Source organism: Scylla paramamosain, chromosome 34 (genome assembly GCF_035594125.1).
Source record: "Scylla paramamosain isolate STU-SP2022 chromosome 34, ASM3559412v1, whole genome shotgun sequence".
NCBI classification, from domain to species: Eukaryota; Metazoa; Arthropoda; class Malacostraca; order Decapoda; family Portunidae; genus Scylla; species Scylla paramamosain.
Window position 1 is genome coordinate 12,962,720 of NC_087184.1, and position 10,000 is coordinate 12,972,719.

The window sequence follows — 10,000 nt, forward strand, 5'->3', positions numbered from 1 at the left end:
TTTCACTTACCTTCACCTGTTTTCCCCCGCCTTATTTCTCTCACCTGTGTATAATGTATCAGTCAATCAATCAGTAAATTATTAAGTCAGTTTCCTTACCTGTAAACCACTTGGACCTCACCTGCCTTTTACCTGTGATTTACCGTTGATATGTTGTTATTTGTATAATTGTAGTATTTATATTTGCAAGTGACATAAAAGTGTTCGTGTTATCAGTAAATAATTTTTAAATCGTACTTGTAATTTACATGTAATATAACCACCTGAGGTTAATAGGTATTTATTTGTTTTTAATCTCTCTCTCTCTCTCTCTCTCTCTCTCTCTCTCTCTCTCTCTCTCTCTCTCTCTCTCTCTCTCTCTCTCTCTCTCTCTCTCTCTCTCTCTCTCTCTCTCTCTCTCACACACACACACACACACACACACACACACACACACACACACACACACACACACACACACACACACACACACACACACACACACACACACACACACACACACACACACACACACACACACACACACACACACATCAGTATTACCCTTGCAAAAAATTTTCCTTCCTTCCTTGTTTTAGTCACATTTCATTCAATGATCGTGTGTGTGTGTGTGTGTGTGTGTGTGTGTGTGTGTGTGTGTGTGTGTGTGTGTGTGTGTGTGTGTGTGGAGGGGGAGCGGGTGGTAGGTCTGCACGCACGTGACATCTCGTGCAGGAGGAGGAAAAGGAGATAAGGAGGAGGAAGAGGAGGAGGAGGAAGAGGAGGAGGAGGAGAAGGAGGAGGAGGAAGAAGGAACTCTAAATCTTGCGAGTATCTAGAGCTGTTGTTGTTGTTGTTGTTGTTGTTGTTGTTGTTGTTGTTGTTGTTGTTGTTGTTGTTGCTGTTATAATCATTATCGACCATTCCTTACTCTCTACAAATATTTCTCCTTTCTATTATTGTTACCTACACTATTTTACTCTCTCTCTCTCTCTCTCTCTCTCTCTCTCTCTCTCTCTCTCTCTCTCTCTCTCTCTCTCTCTCTCTCTCTCTCTCTCATTACCGAGTCTCAGGTGCCTCCCAGGTGGGCCAGGTTAATTGCAATCTAAGAAGGCATCGGGCGAGGCGGCGTCCCCCAAGGTTCGCAGGGAAGCATAACTCAGCTGTTTTTATTTGAGGCGGCGACACACACACACACACACACACACACACACACACACACACACACACACACACACACACACACACACACACACACACACACACACACACACACACACACACACACACACACACACACACACACACACATTTTCTAATCACACCTGTTCCTTTTTTTTTTCTTTCATTCATTCATTTTTTTCCTTCTTTCGTTTCATTCATTGTCTTTTTTAATTCATTTATTGATTTTATTTTTATTTTTATTCATATTCTTCACTTTATTTCCCTGCGACTCTCTCTCTCTCTCTCTCTCTCTCTCTCTCTCTCTCTCTCTCTCTCTCTCTCTCTCTCTCTCTCTCTCTCTCTCTCTCTCTCTCTCTCGTTTCCTGTCCACATTTATTCGCATTGTCCTTCTCTTATCTTACTTCCTTCACTCTCCTTCCTCCTCCTTCACCCTCCTTCACTTCCTTCACTTCCTCCACCCACGCCTCCACCTGCCGCTGAGCTATGGGCGTTATTTGTATTCCGAGTGTAACGAGAGCAATTACCTTACTAACTGACGATGAATTAATTGAAGAAAAACTGTATATGTGTTTCTATTTGTCTTTCTTTTTTTATTATCTTTTATTTTCTTTGTTCTCTTTCTTTTATTTTCTTGTTCTGTTTTGTTGATGATGGTGATTTTCGTTTTATGTGTTTGTTTCCTGTTTATTCTTTTCCTTCATCTGTTCTCTCTCTCTCTCTCTCTCTCTCTCTCTCTCTCTCTCTCTCTCTCTCTCTCTCTCTCTCTCTCTCTCTCTGTTAGTTGGTTCAGTTTATTTTTCCTTTATTTTTATTCTTATCTCTTCTTCTTTATCTTCCTTTCACTTTAATTTTGTCTACATTCATTTCTCTCTCTCTCTCTCTCTCTCTCTCTCTCTCTCTCTCTCTCTCTCTCTCTCTCTCTCTCTCTCTCTCTCTCTCTCTCTCTCTCTCTCTCTCTCTCTCTCTCACTTTGGTTAATTTCCCTTCCTTCTTTTCTTTCCCCCTTTTCCCCTCTTCTTTTATCATCTTTTCTACCCTTCTATAATTTTCCTTCTCCTCTCCCTCTCGTATTTCCCCTTACCCCCTCTCTTCACCTCCCTTCTCCCTCTATCTACCTTCCTTCTATCCCCTCTTTCAATCTCCCTTTCCTATTTCCCCTTCCCCTCTTTTTCACCTCCGCTTTCCGGCCCTCTACCTCTCTTCTCCCTTTCCTTTTCTCCTTCTTCCTACATCTTCCCCTCTCCCTCCTTAGCTTCACTTTCTTCCCTCTCTTCCCCTTTTTATCTCCCTTCCCTTCCCCTCTCCCTCTTTTTATCTTTTCTCTATCCCCTCCCTTCACCCTTTCCAATTTCTTTCTCCCTCTCCCTTCCCCCTCTTTTCTATCTCTGCCCTCCCCCTTATTCTTAACTTCACAATCCCCTTTCTTCCACCATCTCTTCTCTTCCCTCCTTTCTATACCTTCTCTCTCCTTTCCCTTCTCTGCCCCTCTCTCTTCACCCCTCTCTCCCTCCCCTTATGTTTTCTCTATCCACCCCTTTAACCCCCCTCCCTCTCTCTCTTTACCTGTACTGTAAAGAATCACCGGAAGAATTATTTACGATAGTCTCCCCTCAACTAAAGAAAAAGAGACGAAAAAGAAAATGGAAGATTTGTCTTTATTTCTCTTCCTCCCAAGCAGGTGATTATCATGTCCTTTCTTTATCGCCGGGAACTGACAGAGAAATTATTGCTGCTGTTTTGCCGCTGTAGAGAAATAAATAAGTTTGTGATGCTAGTGACCGATAAGAGATAACGACCTACGTACGTACTGTGTGTGTGTGTGTGTGTGTGTGTGTGTGTGTGTGTGTGTGTGTGTGTGTGTGTGTGTGTGTGTGTGTGTGTGTGTAAAGCTTGATTTACTTTTGTCCTATCTCACTTTCTCCTCGTCTCTCTCTCTCTCTCTCTCTCTCTCTCTCTCTCTCTCTCTCTCTCTCTCTCTCTCTCTCTCTCTCTCTCTCTCTCTCTCTCTATTTTCCTATCTGTTTATGTATCTTAGAGAGAGAGAGAGAGAGAGAGAGAGAGAGAGAGAGAGAGAGAGAGAGAGAGAGAGAGAGAGAGAGAGAGAGAGAGAGAGGAAGGACAAATGAAAAGAAGGAATTAAAGAAGGGAACGGAAGTGCTTCAGCGGTGAGAGAGAGAGAGAGAGAGAGAGAGAGAGAGAGAGAGAGAGAGAGAGAGAGAGAGAGAGAGAGAGAGAGAGAGAGAGAGAGAGAGAGAGAGAGAGAGAGAGAGAGATTAAAGTAGTTACTGAACATATTAGCATTAAAGTAAGGATTAGAGTAAGTAGAGGAAGTAATAGAGAGAGAGAGGGGTGAGAGGGGCGAGTGAGAGAGCAAACAAATGGAGAGAGGAAGCATTAGAGAGAGAGAGAGAGAGAGAGAGAGAGAGAGAGAGAGAGAGAGAGAGAGAGAGAGAGAGAGAGAGAGAGAGAGAGAGAATAAAGAGGGAATGAGTGGTGAGAGACGAACAGAATGAGAGGAGTGAGAGGGCAAACAGGGAGGAGAGGCTGGAGAGAGAGAGAGAGAGAGAGAGAGAGAGAGAGAGAGAGAGAGAGAGAGGCTGGAGAGAGGGAGAGGCGTGCGGGTAGCCTGCTGGACGAGACGGGAGACGCCCCATGGAGAACAGGATGGTGGAGTCCACGGCCGCCATAAATAACATCCCAGTCCCACTCCTCTCCCAGCTCCACCTCTCACCCACCTCTCACTTCCACACCACACGCCCGCGCCACACCCTCACCCCGCCCAAGCCCCGCCACACGCCCGCAAACCCGTGAAAGTGGCGCTAACACACATGCTTATCTAGGAGGACAGTGTAGGTGTGTGGCAGCGCCCTTGAGAGTGAGGTCATGCTAGCGGGGTCGTGTGTCTCGCCTCCTCCGGGCACCACCATCTCAGTCCCCGCATGACGTCCCTGGATCTGTTGGCATCATCGTCAGGATCATCATCATCATTATCATCATTGTGGTCGGCTGGGTCCTGGTGGAGGTGGTGGTGGAGAGAGAGAGAGGTAGAGGGAGGGAGAGGTACTGAGGTTGTGAAGTGAAGCGGTTCTCATACCTGGTCTATCTCACCTTCAGTTCACTTCTCCGGTACTGCTCCTCCTCCTCCTCCTCCTCCTCCTCCTCCTCCTCCTCCTCCTCCTCCTCCTCCTCCTCCTCCTCCTCTTCCCCCGGCGTCGTTTCTTCTTCCTCCCGCGTACTTAGGTTCTTCTCCTGCAGCGTCGCCGTCAGGAGTGGTGAGGAACCGCCGCCGCTGCCCGTGTTGCTGGTGAGTGTTCAGTGTTGCTTGTGTGTCATTCCGTTTTCTACTCGTGTACAAAATTGCATTCTACTTCTCCACTGCAACACTGATAACAACAAATCTGTTACTACCCTGCTCTACAATCACCATTATTTCATTTCATACAACACCACTACACCAACATAACACCACTGATGCTGAATTTTACCCTGTTAAAACAATATCATTCTACACACAACACCTCAACACCACCACAAAACTGTTACGCAATTCTACTCTACGACACACATCACTACATCACCACAGCACCACAAAACACACACACTCACAAACTCTTTTCTCTTTCATTTTGACCAGGACCTTCTCTCAGTATGCCTTTATTTTATTAGTCATTTTCCTTACTTTGTTCCTTCCCTTTATTCGTCTCGTCAGTGTGTGTGTGTGTGTGTGTGTGTGTGTGTGTGTGTGTGTGTGTGTGTGTGTGGGTGTGTGGGGTAGGTGGGTGTATGTGTGTTCCGCCTTCCTTTGTGTTCCTTTGCGTTGCTTTATTAGTGTCAGGGATGAAGGACTGAAGTGCGAGTGTTAATCAGGATTCTCAGGAACTTTACGCTGTGGTCTGTTGCCGTTTAAGGAAGAAGAATTCATTGAAATCTTTGGTAATCTCGTAAAAAAAAAAAAAAAAAAAAAAAAAAAGAAAAGAAAAAAAGTACCACGTGTGTGTTTTTTTTTCTTTCTTTTACGTTTATTTTATGTTACGTTGCGGCAAATACGTCACATTCTCGCTGTTGATATGCAGAGAAGACCGCCTTGCCTTGCCTTTCCGCACACACACACACACACACACACACACACACACACACACACACACACACACACACACACACACACACACACACACACACACACGCACACGAGACACTCACACACCATCCCATCAGACCTTCCGCCTCGTTATTGTTATTCCTGCCATCACACACACGTTCACCTTTCAGCAGTTACCTGACCGCCCTCATCAGCTTCCTCTGCCCGCCGCCCCGCCGTTCAGATTACCGACGGCGGCGCCCTACGCATGAATACAACTTCATTCCCCGTCGAGGCTGTGTAAGAGGCGCACCGAGGTCCCTCTCCACGGATCCTACTGATGAGGGGTTTAAATGCGCTTCGATCTCTTATCTGTTCCTGATCCTTTTATCTGAAGGCGGATCGGAAAAAGTGGGTCTGGTATTATCATGTGTATAGGGTTATTTATGTATGTATATTGTGTGTGTGTGTGTGTGTGTGTGTGTGTGTGTGTGTGTGTGTGTACGTATGTCTGACTCCTCGTCCTCGTCGGCTATGCATATTCATGGCTGTGTTTCTTATGAATCGGCAACACAGGCACGGAGTTTTGCGAATCACTGGATGGTTGGGGAGTGTTAGGATGGTCCGCACCACGCTCTCTCACTCACCTGCCCATGCTACTGTCATGTTCCGTCACTCACTATGCTCCTAACTTTACCTAACTTAACCTAACTTCGCCTTCTAACTTTACCTAATTCAGCCTCACTTGTTAGAACCTCATAACCTGATCTTGCCTAACCTAACCGCACATAACTTAATCTAGCCTCCTAACTTTACCTAATCTAACCTCACCACACAGAACCTTATATAACTTTTCCTAGCTTAACCCAAACTCATCTTACCAAACTTAACCTCGTAATTCAGTAATCCTCTGAATTAACTCTACCTAACCTAACCTCACCTTAACTAAACTTAACACCTTCACCTAACCTCTTAACTTTACCTAACCTAACCTAACTTAACCTCACCTGACGAAGCCTCATATAACCTAACCTAACTAAATTTATCCCAACGTAACTTAGAACATAATTCAATCTAAGTTAACCTCACCTCACCACCTCACCTCACCCTACCTAACTTAACCTAACAAACTAACCTAACCTAACTTTACCTAATTCGATCTTATCTAACCTAACTTAACTTTATGCTTTTGAGTCTGTATCTTTATCTTCTCTTTATTTAACTTTATCTTCAACTTTATTCTCATTATTTAAGTTAAGTATTTTTTTCTTCCCTTTGTCTCACCAAGCGTTTCTTACAATCCCTTTCTGTCTCCTCTCTCTCCCCATCCTTGCTGTTTCTCCCTGCCTCTCTATTTCTCCCATCCGTTTATCGCATTATTATCTATCTCATATATTTTTCTTCGTGTCCAAGTTAACGTCCTGTTCCTCTACTGTCTCTCCTATTCTGTCTCATCTCTGTCTACCTGTCTCTCCGCAACCAGGTTAATTATTCTGTCCTCCATCGTCTCTGTCTTGTTTCTCCTTTCTCTCAGTCTCTGTCTCTATTACCTCTATCGATTTCCTTTTATATATCTTACTTTCATTTCCTTTTTCTCGAATTTTTATTGCATTCTCTCTCTCTCTCTCTCTCTCTCTCTCTCTCTCTCTCTCTCTCTCTCTCTCTCTCTCTCTCTCTCTCTCTCTCTCTCTCTCTCTCTCTCTCTCTCTCTCCTCGGTTTGGTTATCTTTCCTCTGTGTCTCTCTCATTTTTCAAACCCTGTCTCATCTCTGTCTCTCGATCTCTATTTAATCCTATCTTTAATCTATTTCTTTTTATTCATTTCTCTCCTTTAGGTAACTCTCTTCTCTCACCTTCTCTATCATCTGTACAACCTCTCATCTCCTCTCCCCCTCTCTCCCTCTCATCCCTCTCAGGTTAACTATCCAGCCCACACCTGAAAGAGGCTGCTCACTCCCCGCCACACACCTGCAAGCGTCACACACACACCTGATAATAGTCAGTAATGGTTCTCCTCGCCGCCCCTCGCCCCCATCAGGACTCCTTCCTCGCAGCCCTCGCCTACAGAACGTGAATGATAAAACTGCTTCTAATGTTACCGAACTGCGCTAATCCCCGCCTCGTGTGCCGCCTGCCTGCCTTCCCTCCCTCCCTCTCCCTTCCTTCTCGTGTTCCTGGTGAAGACAATTAATGCTGGGATTGTGTTTAGGTGTGGGTTCAGTGAGTTTAAAAATGGCTTGAAGGAAATTGCTTTAAAATGGCTTCAAGAAAATGGCTACAAGGGAATGACTTTAAAAATGACTTCAAGGAAATGGCTTAAAGAAAATTACTTAAAATATTTGCTTCAAGGTTAAAAGGCATTAAGGAAAATTGCTTTATTATATGATGTAGAAATTTTATATCAAGAAAAAAGGTAAAGAAAGTGACAAAAAAAAAAAAAATGAAGAGTAAAAATGCCATCAAGAAGAAAATGCTAAAAAAATGACAAGGAAAAAATATTACTAACGAAAAATTTACAAAGAGAAAGATGATATCAAGAAAATATAACATTAAGGGAAACAGTGACAAAGAAAAGGTGACATCAAGAAAATAATTATGATACCAAGAACAATTAAGGAAAGGAAAATTACTAAGGAAAAAAATATCAAGGAAAACAAATGTTAGACATGAAGAAATCTTTCACTTAATTTGAGCGTCACGAAATTAATATATTGAGCAAAATTACTTAAACCACCAAACAACTCCAATGACTTAATCACTCCTGGTGCTCATAATCACTCTTTGTCATCACACTAAACTTACACCTCACTATTTTTTTGGACATAACATTTTTTTTTATTATATTTAATCAAAACTAAACGAATTTTAAGACATGAGGGAAGTAAAAAAAAAAAAAAATTAGGCCTATACGTGGCAGCCCCTTTGGAAAACACTAATGTCTATATCCACCTGTTTTGAGGAGCCTTAAGAGTGGGAGGATTTTTTTTTTCATGTAAAGACACTGGCCAAAGTCTACACAAACTCAGAAAAAAGGCCTACTTAGATGCCAGTCCCTGAAGCAAAGTACAAAAGGATTCTTGGATTGTTATTGTGATTGTTATATTATTATTATGTTATCATTAGATTATTAGAGGGGTTGGGCTGAAGGAGGGAAAGGAGATTAAAATGTTCAATATATAATGCAAGGATTTAAAGACTTAACTAAAGGGTTGTGTTAGTTTTCTTATGCCGTGTGAGGATGAAAAGATGAATAATTAACAGGAAGGTTCTTCATTACGTCTGAAAGTGAAAATGAGAGCTAAGACTTCAAAATGATGTAAGAATTTAAGGACTTAACTAAAGGGTTCCCTTCATTTTTTTTTATACTGTGAGAGAAAAGAAATAATTGTTTATCAAGAAAGGTTCCTTACTACGTCTGAAAATTAAGAGAGGAGTTAAAATGGACATAAAAAAATACTAGAGTAATTTAAGGTTGTAACAGGGATAATATATATATATATATATATATATATATATATATATATATATATATATATATATATATATATATATATATATATATATATATATATATATATATATATATATATACACACACACACACACACACACACACACACACACACACACACACACACACACACACACACACACATTTTTTCTGATACCGTGGGAAAATTTAAAAAGAAAAATAAATATGGTATATTTAAATCTAAAATCTTGAAAAGTGGTGAAAGAATTCAAGAATATAATTACTGACTAGTTTTGGTTTTCTGACATCGAATGAAAAAAAAAAATTATGTTATTATGTTTTTTGTTGAAATGTGGAGGTTTAAGAAAATGCCCTTATAGGGATGCAAGAATGTAAGCATGTGACTAAAAGATAGCATTGCTTTTTTTTATAACGGACGAAGAAAAATTATTATTACTTTTTTGACTAAAGAAAGGAAGTAAAAACCTCAGAAAGTGATAGAAAAAATTAAGGATGTAACAAAAATGTAGCTCTTTTTAACTACGTATGGAAAAAAAAAGTCTTATAAAAAATTTATTTTAAAAAAGAGAAGAGTAAGATAGAAATAGAAAGACCCAATAATAATGCAAGAATTTAAGGATTTAAGTAAAGAATAACGTTGTTTTCTCATCAATATTATATAAAGAAAATTGAAAAAACTGTCTTATTACAAGTTAGAAAATTAATATAAAAAAAAAACGGGGAATCTCAAAAGAAGTACAAACACCAAAGAATGGTGCAGAAAAAAAATAAAATAAATAAATAAATAATAAATAAGTAAATAAAAATAAGAATTTAAATAAAGAATAGAGTGTTATTTTTTTCTAATATCGTATGAAGAAAGCAAAGAATTCTGTCACATTAGAATCAAAGCTCAAAAAAAAAAAAAGCTGCCTTGTTGCAATTAAAGTCAAAATAAACTCTGCCTTGGTACAAATCAAAGCTAACACAAAAATAAAAAAGTAAAAAAAAATCTTATCAACAAAAGTAAAATAAATAAATAAATAAATAAATAAAAAAATTACAATTCTATTACGTAAAAAAAAGGAGGCAGTTAGAAGTACAAAGAACCAAGAATAAGGCTTAGGAATTTGAGGGCGTAATACCAGGGTGACATTGCTTTCCCTTTTACAGCGCGGGGACGAAAGGTTAAGGGAGTTAAGGGCAGTTTCTTTTAAAAGGCTCCGGACGCATCTCTTTCGCGGGACTTAAATGGCAAAGGTGCGGTCAGATGCGAGCTACGTTTT

General features: G+C 40.8%; 1 protein-coding gene across 4 annotated transcripts in view; it reads left to right on the plus strand.

Moving 5' to 3' along the window:
* The window catches only part of LOC135090202 (uncharacterized), a 264,688-nt gene that overhangs the window by 154,550 nt on the left and 100,138 nt on the right, over nucleotides 1-10,000 (plus strand). The window contains exon 1 of one of the 4 annotated variants that reach the window (XR_010261826.1): nucleotides 4,240-4,468. The exons of the other annotated variants lie outside the window; for them this stretch is intronic. The gene's annotated coding sequence lies outside the window, so the exon portion shown is untranslated. Of the gene's footprint in view, nucleotides 1-4,239; nucleotides 4,469-10,000 lie in introns of those variants that run through there. 4 annotated transcript variants of the gene reach the window in all.